General features: G+C 34.6%; 2 non-coding genes across 2 annotated transcripts; both read left to right on the top strand.

The window, feature by feature from the left end:
• The first annotated feature begins 4,923 nt into the window (after positions 1 to 4,923).
• On the top strand, positions 4,924 to 5,019 carry LOC122139152. The gene has a single exon (XR_006156024.1). It is a non-coding gene; the product is annotated as a small nucleolar RNA U13 (small nucleolar RNA).
• Positions 5,020 to 8,937: 3,918 nt separating this feature from the next.
• On the top strand, positions 8,938 to 9,038 carry LOC122139153. The gene has a single exon (XR_006156025.1). It is a non-coding gene; the product is annotated as a small nucleolar RNA U13 (small nucleolar RNA).
• Positions 9,039 to 16,094: the final 7,056 nt, after the last annotated feature.

The following is a 16,094-nucleotide window of genomic DNA, read 5'->3' as shown; positions in this document are numbered from 1 at the left end:
TATGCAATTTTAGTACTTGTTTTGTGATGCTTACAGTTCATCTGTTCTAATCTGAATATGCTGTTTGTGTCACCATTCTTGAGATTCATACGCTGGTTCTTGATGTCACTGTGTGCCTAAAATAAGGTTTCCCTTCCCCACTATGAATTTTTTCTTAATCAGAATTCTTAAACTCTGGATTTTACAGAAAATTTTGGCTTTTCTGTTGTTGAATTACAGGGGCTGCTATATTGAATGTTACTTTTAACTCAGAGAACAGGCTCTATTTATAACACTCAAGCCAAACAATGTAATGTAAAATCATAACCACACCACCTGAACATCTTTACCTCTTATAATGTCTAGCTGTTAAATTCAGTTACAACAGCTATGCCAAATGTATATTAAAAGTCAAGGGTCAGAGCACAACTAAAACAAACACTTACCACTATAATGGGTAACCCTATAAATTGTACCCTTTTCCTCCTTCAGTGATTCCTGTTTGTGAACTTTAGGTGTCTTCAATAACTCTGTTTTGGGGGCCTGAAACACAAACTTCTGAACAGTGATGCCCTGTACATATCTTATTAAGCAACAAAAAATGTTGAATTGGTAAAAAAGTTGACATCATGTGCATGCATAGAATGGTGTCACAGCGCCAACTACTAGTCCTGGCATGTATAACATAGTAATTCTTTAGCATAGTGGGTTTTTGTTTGTATGTTTTTTGTTTTTGAATGAAATCAATATATTTTGTGTGTAAATTTTAACTTAATTTTTTCATTTTCTTCTATCCTACTCTTTGAATGGTTGCGTGTGTAAGCATCTAATTTGAGTTATTTCTAATTAATTCTTAAATTTGTTTAAATTTCAATTAATATCTTGGATACAACATTTTAAACATTTTAATTGAGTAAATAAGTGAATAAGTTTTAACACAGTGTACAACTAAATACGCACACCCTACGCACTGGCGCCGATCGGGCAAGTTAACATTTTCCGGCTAGCTGTCCCCCCGAGCGTCATCACGAGTAGCCTCGGGCAATCGGGCAGTCCGTGTCCCTAGACCTGGAAGGTCCCCTCAAGAGGTAAAGCCCAGTGGCCCCGATATATCTTACATGCGGACCTTGTCCTGTATGTTCCGAGTGAAATCCTTCATTTTTTGTTAGTAACAAGAACATTTAACTTTTCCCTAGCATATAACAAGTTAAATAAAACACTTTAATGGAGCTTAATTATTTCTGATTGGCGGTGAGTAGATTCAATCACATTTCTCATCCTTTTGCTTTGATTTTTTGTCTCAAATGTGTTCAAAATTATCAGCGGAAGTTTTCAGTCATTAACAGGCTTTTTGTAAATTCTTTGTACCAGTAAAGGTTAATGGATGACCAATAAAAAGTTTCTCTCAGCATGCCCCTCTCATGAATATTATGAATACTGGATAACCTTGCAGTATATACCTGCTTTTGAATAATTCCCTATTGCAAAAAACCTATCTAACATCACTTATGAACAAAAGCATTGAATGTTCATACTTAAAGCCAATGACTCCAGTTTTGTCTCCACAACAGAGAGAGCTGTAGCTTGAATATGAATGATCTGTGGTACGATAACTTGTCATGATGTTCCCTTCTCGATTGAAATATGATGATTTGGTTTGATCACGAAGAGTTTTTGTGAAATGTGCTGCCAATTACTTGTTACAATCAATTCACACCTAACCATCTGAGTTCTACTTGTAAAAGATTGACGACACATTGGAGTTGGTAAATGTGTTTTGCTTTGTTTAAAATAAAAACTGAATGAAAAACAAGTGTTTTTGTCATGTTTTCTGTTAGATTGGGGGGAGTTAGTGTATAGAGGTTTTTTGTTTTCAGAGTTGGTAGGTTTGCTTTTTTAATCAAATTATATGAGTTATTAGGATATTGGTCTGTGTCAAATTTAACTGTAATTATTTTGTACTTTTTGTGCACCTATAGCTTTTTTTTATCTGGAATGTCCAGTGAAATCCCCTTCCATTTTTTGTTAGTAAAAAGACATTTACTTTCTAGCAATAACAAGTTAAATAAAACAATTTAAGGAGCTTAAAATTATGTTGATTGGCGTGAGTCATTTATCACATTATCATCCTTTTGAGATGAATTTTTCTCAAATTTGGTTCAAAAGAGTCAGCAAAGTTTTTTCAGTCATTAAAGGCTGTGGTAATTCTTGGCCAGTAAAGGGTTAATGAGTGCCCAATGAAAAGTTCTATATGATGCGCCCTCTCATGCCTATAGTTTATTAAATATTCTGGCTAAATTAATAGATGTTCCATAAACCTACTAACTTTTCAAAAAAAAATCACTCACTAAATCACTTATGACAAAATGACATTGAATGTTCAAAAATAAGCAATGACTCCAGTTTTGTCACCACGCACAGAGAGGCTAAGCTTGATATGAATGGATCTGTGTAACTATAACATCCATAGATTTTTCTTCCGATTGAATAATGATGATTGTTTGATAAATTATGTTGAGTGAGGTGTTTTTTATCATGTATACTGCCATAATTGATTACAAACCATACAGGTATTCAAAGGTAGTCTTTAAGATGGTTTAGATCTATCTTCTGAGGCTACCCTTTTGTTTATTTAGATGGGGAGTCATCTCATTTATCACCTGTAAAATTGGAGTGCCACAAGAATCTGTCCTAGGATCCTCTGCTATTTTCAATATACATACGGTATCTCCTTGTTGATATATTGATAAAATAGGGTTTAGTTTCCAACTGTTATGCGGATGATACTCAACTGTATATCTCACAACCTGATGAATCTTTCTTTCTATCTAAGCTAACAGAGAGTGTTAAAAATGTAAAGATTGGATGAACCATAGTTTCCTCCTGCTAATTGCAAGAAGACCGAGAATTACTTATTGGACCAAAAATACAGTCACATAATCTCAGTAATTTCAATTTGCAACTAGACGATGTCTGTTACTTTCCTCTACGTCAAAAATCTGGGTGTTATTTTAGACAGCAACTTGAAACTTTTGAAATCATATTTCCCATGTTACAAAAACAGAATTCTTTCCATCTAGAAACATTGCCAAGCTACACAACTTTTTAACCTGTTGGATGATGCAGAAAAATCTATTAGTTCATCATTCATGACTCTAGAGGGGAACTATTGGTATGCACTTCTATGTGGTTTTCCTGCATCCTCATAAACATAGCTACCGGTAGGTCCTAAAATGCAGCAGCTAAGAGAGTCCTTAACAGGTCAAGAAAATACTGATCATAATTACCGACAAAAATACACTCTGCCTGGCTACCTATTAAGTTGCCATATCAGTTACAAAATATTATTACTTACTATAAGGCCCGTAATGGCTTTAGCTCCTGCGTACCTAACTATCCTTAACCCCACTACAGCGACCCATCCCTCTCCCTAATGTCACAACAGCGACTGGACGTTTTGATACGTACCTGGATAGCAAAGTTCACTAAGGAGGTAGAGCTTGAAAAAAGGAATCGCATTTGGCTCCTCAACTCTGGAATAGCCGTCCTGATAATGTCGGGGTTCAGACACACTTTCTCTCTGTTTAAATCTAGAATAAACACATCTACCTTTGAGCCAAGCTTAAATACATGGCATCGCATAATTTTGACTGCAGTGTATTCTGATCAATATTCTTATTTTATCTTTAGCGGGGTTAACAAATTAATTTTACTTGGCTGGAACAGCAAGCGACCTAGTATGGCTCAGTTGGGTTTTCTCTCAGGTTGCCACTTGATTACAGCCCTATTACCTAGGATTTACACAAGCTCCATTCTGGCTCCAGAACACCTGAGAAGAGAGATGCACACCCACTCAGAGGACCTCAGAGATCTAACCCAGAGGTCAACAACAGAACTACCCATTTTTCTATACGGTTTGATTGCATAATGGCTGTTAATAGTTGTTTGTTTAATCGTACGTTTGTTACGTCTTTTTATTTTGATTTTGACCTGAACATTTCTGCCATAGAATTGCTGATCATAAACGTGCAGTCACCCTGATAGCTACGACAATATTGTAGAAATCTAATTTTCTGTAAAGTTGCTTTGGCATGATTTGTATCAGAAAAAGCACGATACAAAATAAACCTTGAACGTGAATTGAAAGGGTGTGCTGCATGTTAACTGTAACAATTCAGCACACTGACCACCGATTCTACTTTTTTTGGGGGGGTGAAAGATTGAAAGCAAATTTGATTTTTAAAAGCGTTGTTGCTTTTGTTGGCTGAAAATGAATAAACACTAAGTATTTTAATGTTTGGCTAGAGATTATGGTTTATCTATAAAGGTTTTCGTTTTCCTTGAATTTAGGGGGCTTTTGTTACATCAAGTCTACATTTATGTGACTGCAACAAAATTGTGTGTAGTGTAGGTATTGTCTGTTAAATCTTTAATTGTCAAAGTTATATTTTACTTAAAGCACATTAGTTTTTCTGATGTTCAGTGTGAAATCCTACCTTTTTTTTTTGTAGTAAAAAGACATTTACTTCCTCAATAACAGGTTAATAAACCAACTTTCACAGAGCTTAATTATATTGGAGGTCGTGTGAGTAATTCAATCCATTTATCTCGTGTTGATTGAATTTTGCTCAAATTTGTTCAACATATCCGCGATAGTTTTCAAGTCATTAAGGCTTGTAAATTCTTTGTCCAGTAAAGGGGTTAATGAGTGACCATAAAAGTTCCCAGCATGCCCATCTCATGAATATGATTAAATTACTGGGATAATTTTGCATTATATCCATGCTTTTTAATTCCATCATGGCAAAAACTCACTAACTCCCTTATGACAAATGCATTGAATGTTCAAAAATAACAGCAAGTTACTCCAGTTTGTCCCTCCGACAACAGAGGAGCTAGTAGCTTGAATATGAGTGGATCTGTGTAACTATAACTTTAATGAAGATCTCAATTGAATAATGATGATTGGTTTGATCACAATTGTTTGTGAAATGTGCTGCCATTTAATTTGTTACAATTCAGCACATTAACCATCTGATTCTACTTGTAGAAAGATTGAAGACAAATTGAAGTTTTAAAGTGTTTGCTTTATTAAAATTGAAAACCAATAAAACCAATGTGTGTATGTTGTTATGGTTTTGGGTTAGTTAAGAGTTTTTATTTTCTTGAATTGTAGGTGCCTTTGTATCAAATTATATAGTTTCAGAAAATTGTCTGCAACTAACTGTCACAGTATAGATTTTTACCTTTTGTGCACATTAGTTTTATCTGAATGTCCAGGTGAAATCCTTCATTTTTTGTTAGTAAAAAGACATTTACTTTCTAGCAATAACAAGTTAAATAAAACAACTTTAATGGAGCTTAATTATGTTGGATTGGCGTGAGTAATTAAATCACATTTATCATCCTTTGAATGAATTTTGCTCAAATTGGTTCAAAATATCAGCAGAAGTTTTCAGTCATTAAAGGCTTTGTAAATTCTTTGTCCAGTAAAGGGTTAATGAGTGACCAATGAAAAGTTCCTAATATGCCCCTCTCATGAATATGATTAAATACTGGCTAAATTAATATAATGTACTAACTTTTTAAAAAAAAAATCACTAACATCACTTATGACAAAATGCATTGAATGTTCAAAAATAAAGCAATGACTCCAGTTTGTCACCACAACAGAGAGAGCTATAGCTTGAATATGAATGGATCTGTGTAACTATAACATCCATGATTTTTTTCAGATTGAATAATGATGATTGGTTTGATTATAATTGTTTGTGAGGTGTTTTATCATGTATACTCCTAGATTGATTACAAAACTATACAGGTATTCAAAGGTAGGCTTTAAGATGGTTTAGATTCTATCTGTCTGATTGCTACCACTTTGTTTATTTAGATGGGGAGTCATCTCATTTATCACCTGTAAAATATGGAGTGCCACAAGAATCTGTCCTAGGTCCTCTGCTATTTTCAATATACATGTTTCTCCTTGGTGATATTATTAGAAAATACGGGATTAGTTTCCACTGTTATGCTGATGATACTCAACTGTATATCTCAACAAGACCGGATGAAACTTTTAAATTATCTAAGCTAACAGAGTGTGTTAAAAATGTAAAAGATTGGATGACCAATAATTTTCTCCTATTAAATTCAGACCGAGATATTACTTATTGGACCAAAAAACAGTACACAGAATCTCATAGATTACAATTTGCAACTAGACGGATGTACTGTTACTTCCTCTACTGTCAAAAATCTGGGTGTTATAATAGACAGCAACTTGTCTTTTGAAAATTATATTTCCCATGTTACAAAAACATCATCTTCCATCTTAGAAACATTACCAAGCTTTGAAACATGTTACCTGTTTATGATGCAGAAAATCTAGTTCATGCATTCATGACCTCTAGAGGGGACTATTGTAATGCACTTCTAGGTGGTTGTCCTGCATCCTCAATAAACAAGCTACAGGTAGTCCAAAATGCAGCAGCTAGAGTCCTTACCAGGTCAAGAAAATATGATCATATTACCACAAAAATACAGTCTCTGCACTGGCTACCTATTAAGTTCCATATCAGTTACAAAATATTATTACTTACCTATAAGGCCCTTAATGGCTTAGCTCCTGCGTACCTAACTAGCCTTATACCACACTACAACCCATCACGCTCCCTAAGGTCACAAAACACTGGACTTTTGATAGTACCTAGGATAGCAAAGTTCACTAAAGGAGGTAGAGCTTTTTCGCATTTGGCTCCCAAACTCTGGAATAGCCTTCCTGATAATGTTCGGGGTTCAGACACACTTTCTCTGTTTAAATCTAGAATAAAAACACATCTCTTTGGCCAAGCATTTAAATAATGCATCTCATAATTTTGGACTGCAGTTATATCTGATCATATGCTTATTATTATTCTTTAGCTTGGGTTAAACAAATTAATTTTACTTGGCTGGAACAGCAGCTACACTAATTATGTCTCTATTTGTTTCTCTGTTTTGCCACTGGATTTACATCCCGTAGTAACTAGGATTTACACAAGCTCCAGTCTGGATCCAGAACACCTGAGAAGAGATGATGCCAACCCCTCAGAGGACCTCAGATGATGCTAACCCAGAGACAACATACAGAACTACCACATTTTGCTATAAGTTTGATTGCATAATTGCTGTTAATAGTGTTAATCGTCTGTTTTGTTTACGTCTTTTTATTGATTTTTCTGAACATTTCTGCCATATGCACATAAACTGACAGTTAACCACTGATAAGATACTACTAAATATTGTAGAAACTTAATTTTCTGTAAAGTTGCTTTGCAATGATTTGTATCATAAAAAGCACTATACAAATAAACTTGAAATGAATTGAAAGGTGTGCTGCATTTAACTTGTAACAATTCAGCACACCGACCATCCGATTCTACTTGTAGAAAGATTGAAAGCAAATTGAGTTTTTAAAGCGTTTGCTTTGTTGGAGCTGAAAATGAATAAAAACTAAGTATTTAATGTTTGCTATAGATTATGGAGTTAATTATAAAGGTTTTCGTTTTCTTGAATTGTAGGGGCTTTTGTTAATCAAGTATTACAATTGTATGTGACTGCAACAAAATTGTGTAGTGTAGGTTATTGTCTGTTCAAATCTAATTGTCAAAGTCTATATTTTACTTAAAAGCACATTAGTTTTATCTGAATGTTCAGGTGAAATCCTACATTTTTTTTGTTAGTAAAAAGACATTTACTTCCTAACAATAACAGGTTAAATAAAACAACTTTAACAGAGCTTAATTATATTGGATTCGTGTGAGTAATTAAATCACATTTATCATCCTTTGATTGAATTTTGCTCAAATTGGTTCAAAATATCAGCGGAAGTTTTCAGTCATTAAAGGCTTTGTAAATTCTTTGTCCAGTAAAGGGTTAATGAGTGACCAATGAAAAGTTCCCAGCATGCCCCTCTCATGAATATGATTAAATACTGGATAATTTTGCATTATATACATGCTTTTTTAATTCCATATGGCAAAAAACTCACTAACATCACTTATGACAAAATGCATTGAATGTTCAAAATTAAAGCAATGACTCCAGTTTGTCTCCACAACAGAGAGAGCTGTAGCTTGAATATGAATGGATCTGTGTAACTATAACTTTCATGATTCTTCTCATAATGAATAATGATTATATCACAATCACAATTGAAATTTAAATCCACTTAAATTTAAACAATTAAAAACACAAAACACTAACCATCTGATTCTACTTGTAGAAAGATTGAAGACAAATTGGAGTTTTAAAGTGTTTGCTTTGTTAAAATTAAAAATGAATGAAAAACAAGTGTTTTATGTTTTCTTTAGATTATGGAGTTAGTTATAGAGATTTTTATTTTCTTGAATTGTAGGTGCCTTTGTTAATCAAATTATATAGTTCAGAAAATTGTCTGTTCAAACATAACTGTCAAAGTATATATTTTACTTTTGTGCACATTAGTTTTATCTGAATGTTCAGTTGAAATCCTACGTTTGTGTTTGTTAGTAAAAAAGATATTTACTTCCTAACAATAACAAGTTAAATAAAACAACTTTAACAGAGCTTAATTATATTGGATTCGTGTGAGTAATTAAATCACATTTATCATCCTTTGACTGAATTTTGCTCAAATTGGTTCAAAATATCAGCAGAAGTTTTCAGTCATTTAAGGCTTTGTAAATTCTTTGTCCAGTAAAGGGTTAATGAGTGACCAATGAAAAGTTCCCAGCATGCCCCTCTCATGAATATGATTAAATACTGGATAACTTTGCATTATATACATGCTCTTTTAATTCCATATGGCAAAAAACTCACTAACATCACTTATGACAAAATGCATTGAATGTTCAAAAATAAAGCAATGACTCCAGTTTGTCTCCACAACAGAGAGAGCTGTAGCTTGAATATGAATGGATCTGTGTAACTATAACTTTCATGATTCTTCTCAGATTGAACAATGATGATTGGTTTTATCACAATTGTTTGTGAAATGTGCTGCCAATTAACTTGTTACTATTCAGCACACCGACCATCTGATTCTACTTGTAGAAAGATTGAAGACAAATTGGGATTGTAATGTGTTCAGTTTGTTAAAATTATACAGGGTTTTGTTTTCAAGAGTTCAATACTTTGAATTTTGTTTAAATTGGTTTGAAATATCAGTGGAAGTTTTCAGTCTTTACAGGCTTTGTGATTTCTTTGTCCAGTAAAGGGTTAATGAGTGACCAATGAAAAGTTCCCAGTATGCTCCTCTCAGGAATATGATTAAATACAGGATAACTTTATGTTATGTACATACTCTTTTCTTTCTAAATGGAAAAACTCACTCACTTTTATATGACAATATGTATTGAATGTTAAAAAGAAAATCAGACTCAAGTTTGTCACCACAACAGAGTAAGCTTAAATAGAAACTAACAGATGAATAACTTTATATAAGTGATTTTTAGACCAAGTTATTGAAGCTAGATTGCTATATCTAGAATGAAGATCAGTTTGCACTGTCTTTTCATTTTTCATTTAATTAGTAGCAGAGGTGAATGTTATTATAAGGAATAGGATAAATGAATCTTTTCAAAACATGAAATCAATTGCTTCACAGATTATTCAGTATTTCGAAGTGCTTGAGACACCACATTCTTGTGATGTCAACTGTGAATCGGGTAAATGCAACAAAAACTCATACCAAAACATGCAAAAATAAATAAATAAAAAGAAAGCCAATACAAATGCTTTCTTGAAAGTATCACATATTTAATGCAATTAAAATAATAAAAAATAATTAAATATGAAGTGTCTGTATAATATGTGTTATTCAAGAATAATTCTTATTAATTTGCAGGGCTTGTTTTGTTTGTTTTATGGAGAGCTTGCCTAAACAGCCCAGCACTAACTAACTACTCATTATTACTACTCATCACATAAATGTCTGGTTAAAAATGTCGGAAAAATATTTTTCGAGACAAAAACCACAGGTTCTGTGGTTTGCAGCTTAGGTGGGGGGGAGTGGATGGTGGGTGGCCGATCTCAATGAACTCACAGCAAACAAATGACATTTTGAATTGTTTTGAAACAGTTATGACTTAACAAAGCCTTGTTTACTGAAATCACGACAGTTTTTATATACGTGCTCCGAACCACTGATTCGAAATGAATGATTTGCAATGTTTTCAAAGTTTCATGAAGCAGCGTTTCAAAAGCGGCTATCACTAATTATTAGAGTTAGATTATTGGTGAGAAAGGAGAGGGTATTAGAAGCCTATGGCTTCGGGGAGTGGAGGGACTGAGGGTGGAGGGGGCAGACGGTGGTTAGGGAAAAGGGAGAGGCATCGAGTGAAAGACCTAAAATGTCAGGAGATGAAAGGAATAAAGTTAGGAATACTGGAGGTAGTGAAGAATTTGTTCTGTTGTTTAAGGTTAAAGAAAGTGAACAGGTAGTTGGGATTAGAGAAGTGAACACATTAAAGGTTACCAGTACTTTGTAAAGTCAGATTTTTCAGGCCAAGACATTGTTTAAAGTTATGTTAAAAGTTTGTTGCAAAAATAGGATTTTTTTACAGTCTATGAGCACGAGCAGCACTCTTGAGAGTTTGCTCTGCTCTGTGACAGCAGCAGCATTTTGACAAACACGGCCAGGTCGCAAAACGACAGAAACTGAAACTTAAGTATCGATATTTTCACGTTGGTATCGATATTATCGATATTAGTATCGATCTGCCCACCTCTAGTGCCAGTCTTCAGTAGAGGTCGACCAATATGTAGTGATTTCAATGTTAAATGTTGACAATATAGACTGTGAAAATCACTTGCTGGCTCTCAAGCTGATTACTTCTATTTATCCTTATATGAATGTAACAGCCAAAATGACACTTGTTCACTTGCTAAGTACAATATTTGTAGTATGCAAGTAATGATCAAATAAAAATGTTCTTATGATATTAGCACGGTTACAGCTCATGTAGCTTGTGGCCTAACCACAAAGTTTATACTTCACCATAATGGTAACCTCAAAAATCAACTCTTTTAAATGACAAAAGAACTAAACAACAAACTTTAATATGTCTTTCCCTTTACCAAAAACACATTAAACAGCACTTAATTTCAACATTTATTCTCCTGGTCTATCCCTATGCAAAGCATGCTGGGAACTAGAAATCCACTGGCCAGTTTCAGTCAATGCAATGTAAATGATTCATGTAGCCCCAACTTAACTTCAATGGTTTAAGTTAACATTTTACAAATGTAATTTCATTTAATATAATAAAATTGAGTGCAAATGACAACTGAATAAAAAACTAAATATTTATTTTTATCTAACTTACTTTAATTAAACAAACCAAACAAACAAAAAAAACATTTTTTTGAGTGTAGACAAACAAATCAATACATATAAAACAAAACAAAAAAACCATTTCAAAAAAACAACAAAATTACACATACATCACATATAATTATAATAACATCAAAAATCTTACAAAACAACAGCAGATGTACAGGTGCTGGTCATATAATTAGAATATCATCAAAAAGTTGATTTATTTCACTAATTCCATTCAAAAAGTGAAACTTGTAAATTATATTCTTTCATTACACACAGACTGATATATTTCAAATGTTTGTTTCTTTTAATTTTGATGATTATAACTGACAGCTAAGGAAAATCCCACGTCTGTGCGTAGTGGTTCTTGAAGCACTGACTCCAGCTGCAGTCCACTCTTTGTGAATCTCCCCCACATTTTTAAATGGGTTTTGTTTCACAATCCTCTCCAGGGTGCGTTTATCCCTATTGCTTGTACACTTTTTTCTACCATATCTTTTCCTTCCCTTCCCTTCGCCTCTCTATTAATGTGCTTGGACACAGAGCTCTGTGAACAGCCAGCCTCTTTTGCAATGACCTTTTGTGTCTTGCCCTACTTGTGCAAGGTGTCAATGGTCGTCTTTTGGACAACTGTCAAGTCAGCAGTCTTCCCCATGATTGTGTAGCCTACAGAACTAGACTGAGAGACCATTTAAAGGCCTTTGCAGGTGTTTTGAGTTAATTAGCTGATTAGAGTGTGGCACCAGGTGTCTTCAATATTGAGCCTTTTCACAATATTCTAATTTTCTGAGATACTGAATTTGGGATTTTCCTTAGTTGTCAATTATAATCATCAAAATTAAAAGAAATAAACATTTGAAATATATCAATCTGTTTGTAATGAATGAATATGATATACAAGTTTCACTTTTTGAATGGAATTAGTGAAATAAATAAATGTTTTGATGATATTCTAATTATATGACCAGCATCTGTATTAAGTGGGGTACAAAAAATGTGCCCCTGAACTTATGTTGTGTTTTATTTATGTTTTATGCGGCATTCATCCGTGAGAGGCTGCCGCTTACTTTCGTTGCATTTGTTTATTTTGATTATTAAATTATTTGAATGTTCGCCGGTTCCTGCCTTCTTTCCCGTATCTACAAACTTTACTACAACTACATGCAGTGGTGCTGTTGTGAGGCTATCTTACATTGAAATCACTACATATTGGTCGACCTCTACTGAAGACTGGCGCAATGGCTGCTGAAAATTCACCTTTGCTTCACAAGAATAAAATACATTTTAAAATATATTTAAATACAAAATAGTAGTTTTAATTTGACAATCTCCAAACTTTTGAATGGTAGTGTAAGTTAGCAAAAAGAGAATTAGAGTTGGCAAATTTTGTATTAAATGATTTGCAAGGTTTACTTATCATTTAGTTTTTCTTAGTCAATGAAAGATAAGTTGATTTGGGCACTTATATGTTGACTAAGGATAATCAGCTTTGTTTTGTTACAGTGTCCTAACACTTAATGATAAGCTGGTGTTTACAGCGAACATGCTTTAAGAAGAAGACACACACCTCATTCCCATTTGCAAAGCAATTATTGTAAGGAAAATCACAACATAGTGTACAAGCAAGCTCTATAGAAATATTTATTGTATAAGAATCAAATCTTTATGCAAAAGTCTTAGCCACTGATTTTATCTGCACACAAAGACTGCTAATTCAGATTAGCATACTAGTATTCTGCCATTACCCTTTTTGCCATATCTTTACAGGAGGAAAGCCGGCAAATACAATATAATATTAGATGCGTTAACAATTAAGAAATAGATTTAGTTGCAGCACATTTAAAGTGGAGGAGATTCTGATAGAGAACTGAAGAGGCCAAATCCACAAGATCAGCTGTCGTTCTCTGCAAACACAAACATCAACGGTGATGAGTTATTATGTCTAGCCTGATGACTGAGTTCATGATTAAAGCCAAGCCAAAACTAATCAACACATTAAACTAGCACATGTATGCAGTATCATTGCTCTGTACAGTAACACTTACACTTAAGACACGCAGGAGTATGAGATGTACAGGTACTTGAATGTGCCGACACATGGATCTGAGAAGATACTGTTGGAGGCTAATATGGAGCAGCTGCTTTTCCCTTCACATCTACACCATAATAAAATATGAATTAATGAAACAAAAACTTTTATTAATATTATTAAAACATCATTTTATTACCCCCCCTGGGAGAAAACACTTAGTCTTTCCTAAAGCTGGCTGCACACAGACGGTTTTCAAATCTTAACCGATTTTAAACGGGTCATATGATGCTGCTAAAAAGAACATTATTTTGTGTATTTGGTGTAATGAAATGTGTTTATGCGGTTCAATGTTAAAAAACACATTATTTTCTCCTCTATGCCCCGCCTTCTGAAACGCGTTGATTTTTACAAAGCTCATCTCTCTGAAAAGCTGTGATTGCCCAGTTATCTCACACGTTGTGACTGGCCGAATGCCTCAAGCGTGTGATGGAAATTTTACGCCTCTTAACCACAGACTGTATAAAAACATGGACGTAGTGTCCGTGACATCACCCATAGACTCCGGAAGAGCGTTTCTGAAGCTCAAAGTGTGCAGAGCAGGCTTTCGCCATCTTGGCAGCGCGTCACTGCACGACTCTCCCGGATAATCGAAAATGGGCAAAAAGGCGGGAGCTGGTTGCTGAAGCCACGCCCACCTAGCTCAACGGCATTGTCAGCAGCGGCAATTCACTCAAGTGGCCACGCCCTTAATTATGCAGAACTTTAAGGCTTAATATAATTTAAACGTATATATAATATAAATATAGCTATGAAAGAATGAAATAAAAGATACCTAGGGATGTACAAGAGACAATGTGCAAACAGGTTGACACTGTCAGAATGTCAATGTGAGGTAGAGAATGATGAATATCTTACTGATAAAGTGAATATATAGTGGAGACATGAAGATGTTAAGAGGCTGGTTTGAGTTTAGGAGCCTGATGGCCTGGGGGAAGAAACTCCTCCTAAGTCTCTCAGTTTTTGCCATCAGGCTACGGAAACGCTTACCAGATGGCAGCAAAGTGAAAAGATGGTTACTGGGGTGGATGGAGTCCTTGATGATTTTAACAGCTCTGCTTTTGCAGCGTTTGAGGTAGATGTCCTGCAGAGCGGGGAGAGCAGACCCTGAGACGCGCTCAGCTAAGTGCACAACTCTCTGCAGGGCTTTGCAGTCATGACTGGAGCTGTTCCCATACCACTATGAAGTGTGGATTCTGACAGATCTAAGGCTTGGCAGGAGAAGGAGAAGGAGCAGTCGACCCTTCCGTCGCCGTCAGTCCGTGTCCATTTTTGAATGGGATTGAATGGGAGGGCAGACGACAGACCCGCGGCGACGTCACGGCGACGTCACTGTTGGAACCAATCATAGGCGTACGTAAGAAATGTATCAAAAATAGTACGTGTACTAAGTACGTCTGAACTAGGTACGTAGCCTTAGATGACGCCTTATATATACGTCGTCTCAATATACGTCGCCTCATATGACGCCTGATATATACGTCGTGTCAATGTACGTCGTCTTACACGAAATGTAAAATTTGCATTACAGTGGATGTATTTGTAACAGGTTATTACTGTTATTTAGATATTTCCCAAAAAGTGGTAATAGTGCATAATAATTACTGCATAGAGTCTTTTATGTTTGATAAATTTTGTTTAGCTGTTAAGTTGGTGTTGAAGTGAAGTAACTTACAGCACATCAATGTTTAGTTTGCTTGGATGCTACAAAAAGTACGGAAACATAGAGCATATGCATGATTTCTGCTTGAATCACATTTCTTTCTTGTTTCCTTGTGATCTCGACATAAAAGAGTGTAATTTTAACAGAAATAAAGTGGTATTTATATTAGATATTCATTAGACATTCGATCTTTAACATTAAATGGCATCGAGAACAAAGTCGTTCTAAGCAAACATGCTTAGGTTTATTAATTTATCATATTTGGGACGCTAAGGCTTTGATACTAATGTTGTCCACTAGATGACGCCATGGTATTGATTTTAACCCAAATATAAGACGTTTTTATTCTTATGAATTGAGAAAAACGCGAATGATTTACTTAATTTGGATAACTATGGTAAACTGACAGTATAGTTTATAATTACAGTACATAGAACTCTTTGAAATGTATATTTATCATTAATTTTTTTTTACTTTTATAGACCTCAAGACATAAAACATCTCGATAGGATTAAATACAAACCCATATTTAATGTTTATTTGATTGACAAAAGTGCAAAAAAAAAAATTTCAATGTTTTCACTGACTAAATAAACAGTCATCTGTAAATATAAGATAACTGGGACAGAAACACGTTTCACACTGTGTCACATCAACTTTCCTTTTAATTTCAATGTTCAATTGTTTGTAAATTGAGGATAATAATTGTTTCTTCTTCAGCTGCTCATCAGTCTGTGGTCATCATCGCCTGAATGTCCTTTTCATGATGGGTCATACATGTTCAATAAAGGAGACAGATCTGAACTGAACATTCACTCTGTCTACCGTGCTGCTGTAGCACATGCAGAATGAGAGCAGGCATTGTCTTGGTCTAATAACCATGGACTTCTCATGAAAGATGTAATCTTGATGGCAGTATCTGTACAATGCCAATATAATGCCTCCATGTCTGTGTACCCTCACACATTCCAGTTACCCATGCCTCTTGTTCTGATAAACCCCCATGCAATGAGAAATGTTTGCTT

The sequence above is a fragment of the Cyprinus carpio genome, chromosome A3 (assembly GCF_018340385.1).
Source record: "Cyprinus carpio isolate SPL01 chromosome A3, ASM1834038v1, whole genome shotgun sequence".
NCBI lineage: Eukaryota > Metazoa > Chordata > Actinopteri > Cypriniformes > Cyprinidae > Cyprinus > Cyprinus carpio.
The sequence above is the reverse complement of the archived record's forward strand: the minus strand, read 5'-3'. Positions and strand labels throughout refer to the sequence as shown.